Raw genomic sequence first — 17,428 nt, forward strand, 5'->3', positions numbered from 1 at the left:
AGACTGATCCTGAACCGTTAGCTTAGAAATAACTGATTTGAAGCCATTTTCTAGATGAAAGTACTTGGAGGATGACTGAAAACCATTTTATAATCAATCAAATCTGCATCTACATATGCAGTATTAAATGAAAAGAAAAACAGTTTTTTAGACAATTTAGGCAAAAATTAATTTAAAGTGTGTTTGTTTATTTGAATGTTTGGTTGGTTGGTTATTTTTTGTGCTGACATAACATTTAGGCTAAATTCCACCAAATGTATTAATCTATAGTCATGATTTTGCATTAGATATGTAGACACAATATTTATGCTAATTATATTTGTATGTAGAACAAGAAAACTTATAAATATAATCCATAATTTTCAGAAGTCTTCTATTGTGTCTGTATTACAGTGTTAAAAAACATTTTGTTCAAATTAATACAATATTTGCAGAGGGCCAATTTCCCGGTAAATCCAGTCCACAAATAGTTATTGAAACTGTACCTTGGAAAAAGTACTACCTAGGGGCTGTAACCAGAAAGAACGTAATATCCCAGTTAAGAGGCAAAGTCTTAGCACTTCAAGCCAAATTAAAACTAGGATTTTTGAGTTAAATTCATGACTGATCAAGTCATTCATGCACTTAAATACCTTCAATGAAATTCCATTTTTCTTGGCCCTGCCTATGTCTTTATCTTCATACCTAGCCACACTAGGGGCTGGAGAATTTGTAGATTTCTAAAAGTTTTCTACATATATAATCATACATCATCTCCTAATAATTGAGATTTGTATTTCTCCCTTGTCAATAGTTATTCATATTATTTCTTTTGTCTTTCTGCACTGCCTTATTTTTAAGTTTAATATGTAACAAACATACAGAAAATCCAAAAAGACATACAACTTAACAAATTATTAAAATAAATGTCTCTCAAACCCCACCAGTGTCAAGAACTGGAGCATGGCTAGCATCTGAAAGCTCCATGTGCTCCTTCTGGATCATGTTGTCCTTACTAATTTGAATAATAACAATGCTACTGAATATTCTGAAATATACTCCTTTTGCCTTCCCTTATTATTTTACTAATTGTTCATCTCAAAACAATGTGTTTAATTTGTTGCCTCTTTTTGAAATTTATATAAATGGAATCAAACAGTTGGTATTCTTTTATATCTGATTTCTTTCACTCAACATTATGAAGGTTTATTCATTTTTTGCATGCATATGTGTATATTGAGGTCTAATTTTCCGAATGAATATATAGTAGTTTGTTTACCCATTCTAATGTTGATGAAAATTTAGGTATTTCCAGTTTTGAACTATGACAGACGGTCTTGCTATGAATGTCCTTGTTCATGTTTCCCAGTGTATTTATGCACACATAGTGGGATTGCCAGATAACATAATATGTATGTTTCAGCATCTTCCAGAGAGTGTCAGGCTGCTTTCCAAAAGTAGCCAAATCATTTCATATTTCCACCATCAATTTATGAGAGTTCTTGTTGTTCCACATCTCACCAATATTTGATGTTTTCAACCTTAAAATTTTGCCAATCTGGTGGTAGTAGAGTGTTACTTAAGTTCTTGTTTTTATTTTACATTTTTAGTTATTCTTTCACAATAACTATAATTTACTTAGCTACAATATTGGAAGGAAGCACAGCCTTCTATTTTCTAACAGCCAAGGAAATGCTTCTCAGGTTTCACTTATTAAGTATGATGATTGGTCTAAGTTTTCTGTAGATATACTTTATTAAATTAAAGAAGTTCTCTCATCTTTCTAGTTTATGAATTTCTAGCATAACCAGATATTGAATTATAGCAAATGCTTGTTCTGTATCTAATGAGATAATCATATGATTTTTCTTCTTTGTTAGGCTAATGTGGTAAATTATGTTATTTTATACGTTAATGTAAAACCAACCTTGTACCCTGAAATGAATCTAACTTAATTGTAAAGTATTACTCTTTTTATCTATAGACAGATTGGTTTACTAATATTTTATTTAGGACTTTAATATCTATGTTCATTACAGAGATTGGTCTATAAGTTTTTTTTTTCATAAAACTTTTAGGTTTGTTTTTTTTTTTTTAATTTTATTTATTTGTTAGAGAGGGGGAGAGAGAGAGAGCACAGCAGGGGGAGTGGCAGGCAGAGGGAGAGGGGGAAGCAGGCTTCCTGCAGAGCAGGGAGCCCAATGCAGGACTCCATCCCAGGACCCTGGGATCATGACCTGAGCCAAAGGCAGCTTAATGACTAAGCCACCCAGATGTCCCAACTTTCTAGGTTTTATAACCATGATCATACTGTCTTCAAAATATGAGATGAGGAATTTCTGATTTTTTTGTTCTGAAAGAATTTGTGTAAGAATTGGAATTTTTTTTTTTCTTAAAATATTCAATAGAATTTGATGGTGAGGCATTGGTGCCTGTGTGTGTGTGTGTGTGTGTGAAGGACATTAAATCAAGGTTTCTTTAAAAATATATGATTCTTAATATTTATTTCTCACTCTTTTGGGGTTAAGTTGCACTTTTCTCAGAATGTGTCCATTTCAACTAGATATAATATTTACTAGAATTAACTTTTTCATGAGATCTTTGTGTTTTCTTTGAAATTTCTCTAACATTTCTAGTGATGTCCTATTTTTCAAAACTCTCTTATATGACTATTTATGTGATTAGTTGTATTATTTTATTTACTGTTTCTTTCCTTATATTTTGCTGAGTTTATTTTGCTACTCTTTTTCTACTTTTTTCATATATTTTAAATGTGACTCTTATGAACAACATACAGTTTAAGTGTTGTGTTTCTGAATCCAGTTCAACAATCTTTGAATTTTATATAGAGCATTTAGGGTATTCACATTTTATCTAATTACTAGTATTTTTGAGCTGATACATACCACCTTACCATTTGGCTGCTACAGAAAATGATTGTTCTATGTTCATTTTTCTCTCTTTTCTTACATTATTTAGCATAATTGATTACTGCATCAGAGCTCTATTAGAGAAACAATACCACTAGGAAAAGTGATAATATAGATAGATAAAGATAGGTATAAAGGGATTTAACACATGGATTTGACCTTGCACAATTATGGGAGTTGGTTAAGCAGTCTCCGTAGAGCTGTCATTTTCACATCTGATGCTAGAGCTTGCAATCCATAGGGTAGGCTGTTGGGAAGGAAATATGGAAGTAAAGTAGAGGAGAGCAAGAACAAGCCAGAATCTGTGACAGTTCTTGTTGTCTTTCACCTTGATGATAGGGGGGCTTGCAGAAGCCAGAGAGCTTCATCATGTTACTAAATGCATACTCCCCTGACTCAGGTGTTAGAGAAGCCAAAGGAAGATTTAAAGATGGAGCAGTTTCAGGCTTGACCATTGACTCAAGTCCATGGGATAGGCCCACGGATAAGGGAAAATATGTGTGAGCAACGAAAAGCCTGCTGCTTCACTTCCACCTTCCAAATTTCCCAAAAGAATTTCTCTTGTGGACTACCCTAACCAGAAACTTATAGGATAGGAATGGGAAATGCAGGTTAGTTTAGCCAATTTGACGTACTGCAGAGCCACCACAACTGGTTTATACTCTTCCACGTTTTTGTAGTTTGGAAGTTATGCACACTTTGGTTTCTACACTTTTAGTATATGTGTTCAAATGTAAATTTGCTTTTGTTTGCTTTATTTGTATTTTCCTATTCAAATAATAATAATTATTCAAGAATCAGTCTTTTTAATTATCCAATTTGACATCTGTTGGGCTTATTGATCAGTTTTAGAAAATTGTCGGTAACTACCCTATGTTACTTTTTCCTCATTTTCTTCTCTATTCCTCTGGCAAAACTCTAGCAAATGAATGAATTTTAGACATTCTTATTTTATCTTTTATATTGATTATTCCTTTGACTGTATTTCTGTTTTTTCCAATGCTCCTTGTTTCATTCTGAATTTCTTCTGAGCTATCTTCCTATTCATAATTTTCTCTTCAGTTTTATCTCATCTGCCATAAGGGTCATCTGTTAGTTTTTAGCATCAGTTATTATGTTTTTTAGTTATATCATTTCTAGTTGGATCCTTTTCAAATCTGCAAAATAATATTTTGTGTTTCCAATACTTTTCAGAAACTTCACATTTAAATTTTATTTCTAAGAATATAATGAACATAGTGCTATTACAATTCTGTTTTGGATGATTTCCATGTTTTTGCTCTTATAGTTTGTTTCTGCTGGTGATTATTTCTGCTGATTTTAGTTTGTATTTTATTGCCTCGTGTGCCTCATAAACTTTAATTGCTTCTTGCTGGATAGTTTATTTGATAAATTTTTTTAGAAATACTTGAAATCTAGAGTTTCATTATTTTCTGTCAGAAATGGTTTTATTTTTTAATCTTTCTTCCAAGTTCCTGGGAATCTAACAGTCCAAACCCAAGGCATCAGAATTTTCTATGATACCTAGATGATCAGGATACTATTCCTATTCCTACTCTATAGTGTAGCCTTTTTGGGTCCTTGCCCAGAATAGGGACCATCTAAAACAAGATACCTGCCTTTGAAGAAGACTGAAATTTGATCTTTTCTCTTCAGTTCAAGGAGTTTGCCTCAAAGTTCTGCATGTCTCTTAACAACTTTCTTAGAATTGACAGATGAAGGGGGAAGGGGACAGTGATTCTCTGGGAGTTTGCTTCTGGTGGACAAAAGAATTTGACTGTTGTCCCTTAGTTATCTCTCATGGAGCCCCAGCTCTGACCTGCTTTAGGAAAATGTCCCTGGGTAGAAACAGCTCTGGTTTAATTCAGTGGCTCGTATCTTCCCCTTTTTCATGGTCTGGCAATATCTTACTATCTTACACATTTTTGACTAGTTCTTTTAGTTACCATTACTTGAAGGATTAGTCTAAATCATCTAGTTAGCTATTTCTGGAAGTAGAATTCTTTCAGGCAGCTTTTCTTTCACTACCTTAAAGTCTGCATTATTCTGTAGGGTCTTTGAAAATATTTCATCAGCATGTAAATCTTCCGTCCATCTTTGAGTATTTTTGAATCTCGGATTGGGGCCTCAGACAGGTTTCTTGAATGATCTTTTAAATATTAAACAAAAAAATTTTTATAATAAAAGTTAATTGCTTAAGTGTTTAAGATCACTCATTTTCCTAGAATGTAATATCAGTAACCATAATAATAACATACTGATAACATTTATACAGTGCTTACTTTGTGCTAGATACTCTTCTCAGCAATTTCTACCTATAAGATTCAGAGTTTAGCTAACTTTTCCAGGTCAGATAGTTAGTAAGTGATGGATCCTAGTTACAAATATGAACAATCTGGCTCCAGATTTCCTTCTGTAAACCACTGCACCCAAAATTCCTTAGGTGTAGTGACAATGGTATCTCATTTACCACCTATCTGTACTATCTAACACAATGACTTATACACAGCAAGTGCTCAATAAATATGTGTTGGAAGACTGCATGAATCAATTCAGTAATATTCATATTTATTATAAACATGATAATTTCTATAAAAATAAAAAGAGAAAGATTACATCAGTTTAGATTGTCAGAGAATACTTTACAAAGCAGTTAGAGTCTAGAAGACTGATTCTTGAATAATTATTATTTGAATAGGAAAATACAAATAAAGCAAACAAAAGCAAAGAGGCAGAAAAGCATGCATCCCAAGACCTATTTTAAATATGTTGGATGGAGTAAAATGTTTGGGAGTCATAATATATATCTCAATATTAATAGTAATTAACATTTTGAACAATGGTTCTAGACTAAGTAGTATATATCATTATTTCATTAATATTATAAAGTTTGTATTATTTATTCCCATTTTACAGAGAAGAAAATTGAGGTTCCAAGAGAACTAACTATCTCAAAATCATATGACTAGCAAGTCATAAAGCTTATAAGTAAAGAATTGAGTAGTAGAAGAAAATGGGACAGAGAAATTAGGATCAAGAATTCAGATATTCTGTGCCTACATAAGGCACTTGGATTTAATCCAGTAGGCAAAGAAGATCAAAGAAATTCCACTTATTAGAGAAAATTAACCAAAGGTTGTGTGTGTGGAATTGAAGTCTCATGGTAGTAGGCATGATAGAATTTTTATCTACACTGAGTTTCATGAAATGAGTTTCCTTACAGGCTTTCTGATTAGACTAACATTTATCTATTTGTGGCTGTTGTTCCATCTGTTTGTTGTTTTCTGTTTCTGATGTTGCAACAAACACACATAAATGTACTCTGTGTCAGGCACTAGGTTGGTTCCCAGGAACACAACAAAGAAACAGAAACAGAATGTGCAAACAAACAATTTGCGTACAATATGGTGCATGGTATTCATTTAAGAAGTAGATGTAGGATGTCTGAGAGAGTGTTCTTAGAAGGTTATTCCTAAGATAAATAATAGATATAAAGAGTTTATCCTGGTAAATATGGGAAGGTAGGCCTATTCCCAGGTAAAAAGACAGCATAGGGAGAGGAATGGAAATATAGAACACTCTGTGTATAGGGAACTAATACTCAAAGGTGGTGACAGAACAGATGTCCAGAGCTGGACATAGAGGGCCTTGTACACCATGAAAAGAAGCTTTAGTTTTATTCTGTAAGATGTCTGGAGCCATTCAAAGATTGTACCCAGGGCCCTGACGAGGATAGCTATCAATGTGTTGGTACCTGACTTGAAATTTGTTCTCAGTGAGTTCTTATTAAGAACGTTCTACCTTCTCCATGTGTGGCCACCCCACTTCCATTAACCACACAGGGTTTCAATTTTAGAGTCCAGATATTTTTAAATTTAGAATTGCTTCTCCCTCCACTGACACTGCTCAGAGATGATTTAATTTAATCCAAAGTGAATGTGATTACAGAAGGAGCCATAATGGGATAAACCACTCCAAGATACAACACCTTACTGAGGAATGAAAAGTATTGAAGGAGAAAATCCTGGTATAGAAATAAGACAATTAAAAAAACTATATGAAAAAATTACAAAGAATGAATTTAGGGTTAGCAAAGTAGATGTAAAGAAAGTTTCCTTTTCTATCACCCTGAAACGCTTTATTTGTGCCAGATATTTTCAAGTGTAGACTAACAAAGCTATAGTCAGTAGAGCAAGTAGCTTCAGAATTAACCTTCCAATAAAGGTTCCTAAGGGACTCTGATGAAATTCATAAGAAATTAGCACCAGAGTGTGGGGGAAGCAGCAATCGCTGCAGATACAAGGGCATCCCATAAACTGAAAACCTCTTCTGGATCTCCTCTCTATGGGTTGTTGTATGCCCACAACTGACCTCATGAGCAGGAACTGGACACAAAGAAAAGGATACACACAAAGATAATAAAAAGCTGGTCTTGGGGTAAGTATATCCTTGCTTGAACATGATTTCCACTTTAATGAATGTGGAACATACTTAACATGTTTACATGTCTGTTTGAGTGAAGTCCATTTTCTAAACAATAATTCCATTGTCATCTCTCTTCCCTTCCCACATGTTTATATCATTTTTTTCTAAAATATACATTCAAACTAAAACTTCGATTATGAAACCCCAGCTTTTATGCTTTGATCCACTTATACATAATGTGTCAGATACCCCCTTCAGGAAAAATTGGCCCTTACAGTTAGGGTACAAATTTTATTCACCTTTATATCATCTTGAGCTCAAAGCAGTTTTCTAAGAACTTTGGACATAGAATATTTTCAATAAAAGATGTTTGTTTTACAACAGCATGGATACTAAAAATTTTAGTTGATGTTTGAATTCGACACCTTAATTTTATCTACTGCATTTCCTTTAATCAGTTCTGTACATAATCAGGGAAATGGGGCTTGAACGGGCAAAACAAAGAAGGGCAAGACCCACAGATTTTAAAGTTTAGAAATCCCAGTTACTAATTAAACTTAGAGAATAAATTCAGAAGCAACCAAAACCTTATGCAAAAACAATAGCAAATTTAAAAATGTTGTCCACATTCAGTCATAGAACTTCAAGGCCAATTCAATATGTATATGTAAAAAAAAGTTGTATTCCATATGCTACTGGAAAAGTGAACTGAGGGCATTTCACACTAAGGACATGTTCCCAGTTGATTAGTCTTAACTAGTCTCAGTAGTTTGTCTTTTTGGAGTTCTCTCTCTTTGCTTCATGAATTGTGTAAGACTTTTGTTGAAAATAAGCAGCCCAACTCTATTTAGTGCCATGGAAATAGCTGTCTGCATCAATATTGCATGGCTAAAATTATCTTTAGTGCCTACTACTCAAGCATTTCTGCTTCCTCTCTTTGCATCCAACAACTCCCATTAACTGTAAAGGTAACAGGATGTACCATGATGTCCCGCCATCAGACATGCTTTCAATGTAACCAGTCCAACAGAGTGGAGTTGGACCAAAATTCAGTATACATGTAGTAACTCACTAGAAGTACAAGTCATTGTAAAATAAAACCCAACAAAATAGGAAGATGATCAAATCAAAACAGAAATACTGGAGGCATTTGGCACCACCAAATTATAATATGTTCCTCTCTGTCCATTTAAAGAAAACAATAAAAGGCAACAGAACCTAAAAAGAAGTCTTACTACCTGTAAGTGTTTTGGCTGATTCACAGATACAACAAAAGGCTCTTTCAAGGTGCAACTTCAAAAGATGAAATAGGTTATAACTGTAAAATCTAACACAAAACAGACTGGATTTAGGCCCTAGAGAGATTGAAGTGGAAGAAAGTCACAATGTAAACCATAAATGAAGAATGTGGAAAATTGTCACCATCAATTTCCGTGGCTTTGGAAGGCATTTGGCAGCCTGTGCGGGAAGACCAAGTAATACCCAATGATGGATTTAGCCCTGTTGTCACTGCTGAGCTGATGGATACAAATCACTTGCCTTTTAAACTGCAAGTTGTGGAAATAGGATGCATTGAGCTGTAAGGGGATCAAATGGATGAAAGTCAAATACCAGCAGATCAGAAGGTGCAGACCCCAGTGTAGTGTGGATCAATTTTCTTAAATTGGCTATAGTAAAGAAAATTAGTATTTTCACTGAATTCTATGAGCTGGATTTTTTTTTTTTTTTTAATCTCATAGTTTCACAACAATAGTGGAAGGGAAGGAAGGTTGATGTTTTAGATAAGGGACATTCCTAGCATCACTTCTAATCACACCAGGGGAGTGGACCTGTCCCACCTCTGCATAAATCTCTGGGTGTAGGACAGAGTGTGAGACCTGGGAGCTGAAAGCATTTACCAGTCATGTGACCCTGAGACAGCCACTTAATCTCTCTGAAGCTTGTTTTCTTTATAAGGAATGTAAAGATTTTTTTTTAAGTTTTCTATTTCACAAGGTTGTCTGAGGGCTAAAAGAATTAATTTCTGTGGAAATGCACTGAAGTACATATGTTTAAGGATAGCTGTTTAAGAACAATCAACTAATTCTCTTCCCTTCCAAAATTTCTTTGAAATATCCAAAATGAAAATTATAAACACTTTATCAGTGTAGAAAATGGAGAAGATACTTGTCATTAAGACAAAAATTTTAAAAGATTTCTTTTAAGATACAGTAAAGGTAAGACCAGGTTACAAAAAGCAATAACCAGCTGGCAAATCAGCAGAAGTGAAGGATGGGAGAAGGTACCCACATGGTAATAAATGAATAGGATTTCTAACTGAGCCTGGGAACTCCTAATCTAAAACTACTATGACTCGAGAGAAGAAGAGCCTCTTGGAGATACTTGGATGACTAGCAAATTGAATAAATTTAAGAATTTCAGAAACTATTTCAGTCCCCAGATACATACACCAAGCTATGGCCCTCGTCACCATTCCTCCAACAAATGTGGCCAAACCACAAGGTAAAGCGTGAAATTTGCTACTGCAGACTCATAAAACATAGCCGTGTCAGTTAGAAAATGTTTGAAATGACACCTCCCCCCTTAAATGGTGGGAGAGTAAGGCAAAAATAATAGCCTCTCTGATGGTTTTTTCCATTCTTCCCCTGAACAAAAGAATTTTTAATGGGTACAGGCATCCTAACTTTCCATCTGGAGCTAGTGGGTGAGGATAGGCCATACACAGGTCAGCTGGCAGGAAGAAAATTACTTGAACAACTTTAGGAACTGCAAGCATAAATATGGACACATATATACAAACTTTGCAACAAAGTGAATTTTCCTGCCAAAAAAAAAGTGCTTTACTTGTAGCTAACATCTTAATTCCCACTTTCTAGCACTAGGGATAATACAGGAAAAAAAAATAGACATAAATCCTCACCCTCATATGCTCATACTCTGAAATAAGTTACTTTCTACTTGAAACTTCCTTCCCCATTTTCTATTGCCAAGGAAAGAAGAGCTATCTCTAGAAAAATAAAATTATTTAAGTCATAAAAAGATAAACCAAAGATAAGGAAATAAATATTTTCAGATAAAAATAAGGATAAATAAATTTAAAAACTGAGTTGAAGCTGTAAAGAACAGATTAGATACTGCAGCAAAATGGGTATTTGATTGAGACAGGAGTCATCAAACTTGTCTACAAAGAATAAGATGATAAGTATTTTAGGCTGTGAATTCCAGATGTAGCCTGTGTTGATGCTGCTGCTAATTATTATTATTATTATTATTATTATTATTTCTTAAAAACTCTTTAAAAATATAAAAACCATTTTTAGCTCATGGGCCCTATAAAAACAGGTCATGTGCCATAGTTTACCATTCCTGATTTAGAAGATCAACTTATTTCTTTAACAACATATTAGAAATACACTAAGATTAAGACAACTTTAGTGGACAACAGGTTCAGGAAACTTCCCAAGAGTGAGAGAGCAAACAAGAAAGGCAAAACCAAAATTAGATCAATAATAAGGAGCATGTTTCTGAGTTGAAGGCTCAGAAAGATGGATTAAACAATTAAAGAGATCTATTTGTAAATGTATTTTTGTGCAGATTGTTTATTCTAAGAAAAATTTTTTAATCCTTCAAGCATTCAGGCAGAGAAAAAAATGTTTGCATACAAAGTAAAAATAAAAATTATATTCACATCAGTCTTCTTTTCTGTTTTATTAATCACCAGAGGACAGCAGAGCAATATCTGCAGTTTGACCAGTTGGGAGTCTGGCCAAATCATGTCATTCAGGTGCTAGAGCAACAGAAAGAGTTTCCAATGTCCAGTGACCCAATAGTACACCAGCTGTTTATCACTCCTGGATAAAAATGTCCAAAAATGTACTTTAGAAAAATACATCAAAAAAAGTAGTTCATGAGAAAAAGTAAAGCATCAAATCTGGTGACAAAAACTTCTAAGAAGACACAGAGAAGTGTAATTTAGGGGGAAAATTATATTCTTGGAAAGAGAAAAACCACTAGAAATAAGTTATAAAAGTAAAATAGAAAATAGAAATAAATAGAAAAAAAGTTAAAAGACTAGAGATGCAAAGGTAAAAATTTAGGAAAGACTTTAGATTCACAGTCCACACTCTAGGGAGTATGGCTCAAATACAAAACATTTTTGTAAAATTTAAAGAGGATATTGGATCTCCAGCTTCTAACTGTAACAGAGCATTGGCTCTAGCCGTTTCCTCTGTACCTCTAGACACACCATGCTGAGACTTTTGTAGTTATACTTTAATGCACCTGTAGTTGCATCATTTCTGTGGGAAATATCTCAGAAATATTCCCCAGTTTGTAGGGACCTGCTTCAGCTGAGGCACTCACTTCTCAACTTCATTCATTTACTCCCTTAAGAGAGAGTGAGCCAGGCATTTTCTAGTGCCAGGGATAAACAGGGAACAAAATAGACACAAATTCCTGCCCTCATGGCACTTATATTCTAAAATAAGCTTGTGTTCTCTTCTGTTTGAAACCTCCTCCCGTTTTACATTGCCAGAGAAAGAAAGGCTACATGAGAAGCTATCCCACCAACAAGCTTTAAGGTTTTTTGTCTTCTTTTTTTCTTTTCTTGCCTAACTTTGCTTCTTAAAACAAGAGTGAGGTCTGTAAGCAACCCTATTTTTCTGCTGAGGACTAGAAGGGACTATGCAAAAGAAGCAAGGTGTGGAGTCAGGACACCTGGCTTTGAACCCTGGCTCCCTCACGAAGACGTGCTTCAGGTTTCTTGTCTGTATAATAAAGCTCACAATAGGATTTGCCTTAAAAAAGTTGTAGTGAGGATTCAATAATAGAAGTGATGAAAGGATTGGGAATAGTGTCAGGCATGTAAATAGTGCCCAGTAGTGCTGACACTCATGTTTAATCATTACATCCAATCCCGAGTAAATGACAAGGCTTTTAAAGTATAGCTGTAATAATACCAGTAATAATAGTGATAGCTGTTCACTGAACCTTTATTTCTTCATATTAAAAAGTACCCTCACACATACACACAAAGTTGTGAAGATAAAAGATGAAAAGAAAGATCACATATAAAGTACTACAGGCCATTTCATAATTTGAACTCAGGTAATTCTGACTCTAAGGCTCTGTTCTGCTTGTGCTACCTCCTTAGGAAAAACATCTGAATCTCCATTCCTTCACATAACCCCATTCACCTTAATTCGCTTGGGACAACGCAAAGTCTTTGAGGGCAGTCAGCTGAGTGCCACTTACCCTGGCACTTTCCTTATGACAAAAGGCTTTTATAAAAAGAAAAGTGCAGCTTAGAAAATGGTATTATGACATTATTGGACATAAAAATAAAGCAGACTGAGTACTCCAGGGAGAACCCACTGCCCTCAGAGAAGAGCTTAATATGTCACTCGCAGAGAAAAGCAATCCTTATGAAAAGGGCAAGACCAATAATCTAAGAGGAACCTCACTCACATTTGATAGGACGTTGAGCCACCAGCTCAAGGGAAGAGAGCGAGCAAGAGTCATGGAGATGAGGGATGCCATCGGAAGGGTAACTGGCCAGAAAATCCCCTCTGCTTCTCTTTTAATACTAATTGTAGCAATAGTAAGCACTTATAAAATGCTTACTCTGTGAGGGGCACTGTGCTGATTGCATTACATGCTTTACTACATTCAGTTCTCACATTAATAAAGTCAATTCTGTTGTTATTCTGATTCTCTAGATGAGGATAGTGAAACTCAGCAAGGTTAGAAAATTTCTAAATCAATATTATAAAACTAGTAAGTGGAGTTGCTAAGACCTGAATAATAAATTCTTGAGAAACAAGTTACTAAATTGAATTAAACAAAATTAATCATTTTCTTATTCAATTAACACGATCATTCTTCAAGGAAGAAAGTATATTCTGCCACTGATTTTAATACAAATAATTTATCAATTTAATTATTCACTTAATAATCATGCATGAATGCATTTAGCCAATGTTTTCAAGGAGCCTGTTAAGTACAGAGCACTTTATTTGGCATTGTAGGAAGTTGGGTTTTATAATCCCAAAAAAAGTATAAGGGTACAACAGAAGATGCTCCTAATAATCCCAGAAACTGCATTATCTACACCAAAAGTGAACATTGGCCATCACAGTGGAATCTAGAAACACTTGGTATAACCCAAAGCTAGATTTATGGCCATTCTGAGCCTACTGATTGCAAGCCTAACACTGCCACAACCCCCTCTCACAAAAGAAAACATCCTCATGCTCTCTCTCAGCTTTTATGGAGTGCTATTAAAATACCTGTTTTCTATCTTTGGTGCCATGATATCTGAGAAAATGCTGAGAACTTTAAGAAAATATTGTTACCTACATTCTAGAGAGTGATTTTGCAAAATGTAAAGATTAAGGGAGGGAAAGAAAACTGGATTGGGATTGGGCAATGCAAACCCAATCAGATCTCAGCCAACCCCATGGGCAGCTCCAGTGCTGGGATGACTTCTCAGTTATCTTGCCTTGGGTCAACAGAGTCAAGTCATTATAGCACCATGGATACAGGTTGCCTTGGAAGGAGATTGGGTGAAACAGTCTTCTTCCTCACCCATTCTTCCAAAGGAAATCCTCAAAGAGAGATGATAACCAACCACAGCAGTCCACACCTTGAGCCCCTTGTATACATTTCTTTATATATGTTCTGGGAGCAGCTCCTTTAGGATTTCAGTGGGCCTTTCTTCCTGGGTGAAATGTAAAGGGGATAGTGGGATGAACTGCAGCCTCTGTCACTGTAGTTGGAGTTGGAGCCACACTAGTATCATGTCTCCCTCCTCTCTTAGTTTATTATCAACATGGGCAATTTTTCATGTCCCAAAAATAAAATGGTCTTTATTGTTGTGAGAATATGTCTTAGGAATAATCTGTTGCTCTAGCAGGTTAAATGCTGCTCTACTGGTTTTCTTTCTAGTTTTATGTTCACCAAGAAAGAATAATTCCAGTTTACCTGTTAAAGGTCAAGGTGTATGTTCCATCTCCTCTGCAAGCAAATACCAATATCCTATATGGCTTTAACCTTCCATTTTCACTAATTCTTGTATTCTAAGAACATAAAGCCATTGTTGCTGTTTATGTTTGCTTACTTATCATTATCAGAATAGTTCATTTATTATGCAATGCTAAATGTGGTAAGTAAACAAAACAAAGAAGAAAAAATAAACAGGTTTCAATGGACCCTCTTTAAATACTTGCTTTAAGAATGAATATCATTTGACCTAAAGAAATCTTCCATGGGTTAATGCATGACTGCAACTTAGTTTATGACATGGTTAAGAGTGAACATTAATATATGCATGCTACAGATTTATAGATTTCCAATAACCACTGCTTGCAATATGAAAGGGTAGTTCTTGTTTCATTTTGACTGAGAGTAAGAAATTCTTATTAAAATCATTGACTCTATAAGTCATAGATATCCTTAATTTTGAGATTGAAGTAATTGACTTTTTTAAATAATATGCTCCATTGCTTTTTTAGTTTTTATTCTCAAGGCTTTTAATAACAAGATTGAGGAAGTTAAGTAATTAGCTAGTTTGCTTCCAGCATCCGCCATCCCTAGCAATAATAACCATCCGCCAAAACCATCCCTTCCCCATTTTTCCCTTCAGTCCCCCTTGTGATTTTCTCCATGAAAAAGCTGTGATAGGTTTAAATAAATCAGGGGAACCAGTCCCCATGGCCAAAGTGATTAGGTCTGAGTGAGTAGTTAATACAGTTAGAGCCAATGAGATGCACAGGCATGTTTTCTGGGGCTTCCAGAAATCTTTCTCAATCTCTGTCTCTCTCTTTCTCTGTGTATCTCTCTCTGTCTCTTTCTCTCTCCCTTTCTTCCTTTCTCCTCCGTAACTCGGATTTGGAAGAGGTAAGACTTGGCCCAACTGCATCCATCTTTTAACATCAAATGGAACCAAACTAAAAATGCCAGCAACTCAGACTCAGAGACAACAGACTCAGAATCTGATCCTAATAATTCTGTTTATGCATCTGAACTAAGCCATGTCGGAAGCTTGTCCTAATCTTAGACTGTCAGTTATGTGACCCAGTAAATTCCCCTTTTCTGTTTGGACAAGCTCAGTTAGATTTTCTGGCCAGCAGCCAGATGAGTACTAACTGAAACCTAAGGGAAATCTGCCATTGATCCAATGAGCAGTTGTTGTACAATTAGCTCTTCATTACAAATAGACTAATAGGAAATTCCAGATACCATGTTAATCTTTTCATTCCTGTGGAATGTTTATGTAACACAATATCTCTTCACCAGGAATGAAGTGAATAAAAATATGTACAAAGTAAGTTAAATGAAGACTTATTAAGGAAAAGATAATTAATCTTCAAAAGTGAAATTACCTTGTTAAATTCACCAAAATCCAGGTTCTAGTTATCAATCTTGTGTTTCTAGAAAGTTAAATAAAATGTATCAGTATATCCCAAAATAATCAGTCTTTCAGTGAGCACCAACATTAAACAAAATCACACTAGGCTAATATATGAAATCTCATACCAATTTTGTAATGAATAACTCTATTCATCTAATTTCCAGACGGTCACATCCTCTGTTCAGGGCATCTCTTCCCCAACATTAACACAGTTGTAATGCCAAAATAGTACTCATACTTTTCTTTCTCTTTTTTCTTTTTTTTCCTTTTTTTTTTTTTTTTTTTTTTTTTGGTGAGCATGGAAATGAAACCAAGAGAGGGCATAATCTTCAGTGGATCTCAACCAAAGATAGTAACTCCTCCTGAAAGTATTTAAATTTAACAGTGATTGGTCATATTTGTGGGGTATTATTGGGGCTTAATGACCAGACCCTAGGATGCTGCTCACTTTGAACACTTAAGGTCAGTCCTGACCAAAATGCCAATAAATACTGAATCTCTGGTAAGGCCTGTCAGAATGCACAAATCCCAGGATCAGTGTCCTTTTCCCTTACAATGTTCTGATTCAAGAGACAATGAGAATCTACAGCAATAAGGACCCCTAGCATACAGCTTGTGGTCTCTGAATACCATTCACATTAACAGAAACTAGGGGCGCATTAACAGAAACTAAGGGAAATAACTGGTTCTATGTCTGGTACAGGAAATATACAATGAATATCTTATGCCAGACACCTATCAAAGACTAACAAACTCACGCCAAAGGGACAAAGGAGCCAAACTAAAGGGGCTTTCACTGGCCTACCATAGCACAAATGAATCACCAAAAAAAAAGTTATTATAATGGATTGCAACACATCAAATATATAAGAACCTATGAGTTCATGATGATTTTTAAAAAGTAAAAGTCACTATTTACCACAATGAACAATTAAACGGACAAATTCAGTATTCTGCAGATTAACAAATAAAGAAAAATATTAAATATTTACCCTTCATTTCCTCTAAAACTTTATTTCAGGGTAACCAAATATTTGACAAGGGAGAGTTCTTTCCTATAGGATGCCTAATAAAACTACAGGAGAAATGATAAAATTAGAAAACCACCATTTTGCAGTCCCAATTTTATTAATAATTGATCTAAGAAATATTCATCAATGGATTAAAAAGTCTAATGGTGCAATAGAAAGTAATCAATACCACCTATGTATATTCTGTCCAAAAATACTGAAGTTGAACCGAATCAAGTCTTAAGAAGAAGAAAAAACAACAACAATAAAACTATCACTTAAAAAAAAAAAGGGTAGGGGCACCTGGGTGGCTCAGTTGTTAAGCGTCTGCCTTCGGCTCAGGTCATGATCCCAGGGTCCTGGGATGGAGCCCCGCATCGGGGTCCCTGCTCCGTGGGAAGCCTGCTTCTCCCTCTCCCACTCCCCTTGCTTGTGTTCCCTCTCTCTTTGTGTCTCTCTCTGTCAAATAAATAAATAAAATCTTAATAAAAAAAAATTGAAAAAAGATTAGGGTAGAGACCATTTTAGAAAATCCTCTCAGGAAATGATCAGCCAAATTCATAGTGTGGGACATTCTGTAAGACAAATGACCCAGTTTCTGCAAATAATAATAAAGATAAAGATAATTATTATTATTATTATTTAAAAATCAGAAATATGAAGAGAAAACAAGG

Source organism: Phoca vitulina, unplaced genomic scaffold (assembly GCF_004348235.1).
Source record: "Phoca vitulina isolate PV1807 unplaced genomic scaffold, GSC_HSeal_1.0 scaffold12, whole genome shotgun sequence".
In the NCBI taxonomy this organism is placed as follows: domain Eukaryota; kingdom Metazoa; phylum Chordata; class Mammalia; order Carnivora; family Phocidae; genus Phoca; species Phoca vitulina.